The sequence below is a fragment of the Crocodylus siamensis genome, chromosome 4 (genome assembly GCF_052110815.1).
Source record: "Crocodylus siamensis isolate JL-2025a chromosome 4, ASM5211081v1, whole genome shotgun sequence".
NCBI classification, from domain to species: domain Eukaryota; kingdom Metazoa; phylum Chordata; order Crocodylia; family Crocodylidae; genus Crocodylus; species Crocodylus siamensis.
The window spans coordinates 163,506,527-163,507,670 of record NC_143398.1 but is presented as its reverse complement, the minus strand read 5'-3'; positions in this window follow the sequence as shown (position 1 = coordinate 163,507,670).

The window sequence follows — 1,144 nt, the reverse complement described above, 5'->3', positions numbered from 1 at the left end:
CTGGGTGTTCTTCCTGTGGTCACTGAGGAGAGTGGGGTGGCAAGAGCAAGGAAGGAGAAGAAGACAGGTCTGTGTGGTGCAGCCTCATGACTGCCAGTCCTAACTGGTTGCTGGATGGATGGTTCCCTCCAGTGGGTAGACTTGCTTTGCTCAAGGAGACTGAGCAAATGAAGTAGGTGGCAGAAGACAAGATGCTCCTGTTATAAGGCCACAGTGTGGTAAAATCACAGAAAAGCTTCCTCTCCGCAGTGCAGCCACTGAATGAAACACTGATAGACACAGGAATGAAAGCGCGACAGTCACAACTAGTGACAGCCCTGGAGGGACTTAGGATGAACATCAACATGGCCCAACATCTCCCTGCAGGCACCAAGCTCTGTTGGCTGGCATAGGAAGCCTGAACCGCCTGCGAACAGGGTCAAGTTACCAGGCCTATTTGTCATCCTTCAGGGGTGTGGGCCAGGCCCAAAATGCCACCTTTTAGCATGCCAGATAGCACTCGAAGACCCTCAAAAGCATCCAAGGAGTCAGCAGACACTGCCCAGTGATACTCTGCTCCGGGACAGGAGCGAAGTCGGGCGAGGAAAGCAGCCCTGCTAAAGTTACCAGGCAGTTGGAGGCGAGGGGGGGATTTTTTTTTTAATAATATATTTCGTGTTCCAGGTCAAATTGCCCGGATCTGCTCCAAGTCACCTGGATTGGGCAGAACGCAGTCCTCCCAAAACCGCATGGCAGAACTCAGTCCCCCTCATCACCATCCTCCTCCCGGCCCCCCACCCCGGCGGGCGTCCTCCCTGCCCCAGCGCCTGGACTCGGGCGCCCAGGGGCTACAGGCCAGCGCCCTCCTCGCCCGACTCTCGAGTCCGAGACCTCAGCCCACCAGAGGCCGAGAAGCGAGACTGCAAATACCAGGCGCCAACGAGGAGGAAACTTCCAGGCTCGAGAAGGCCGGGCCGGGCGCTGAGCGCTCCAGGGCCGCGCCTGGGCGCAGGCGAGCGGGCCGCGGACTGAGGCCACACGGGGGCGAAAGAGGGCTGAGGCGAGGAGCGCCCTGGGCGGTGACGACACAGGTGGAGCCGGGCGCCTGGGGGCGGGGCTCGCTGACGCGAAGGTCGAGGGGCGGGGCTCCCGGGGCAGGCCGGGG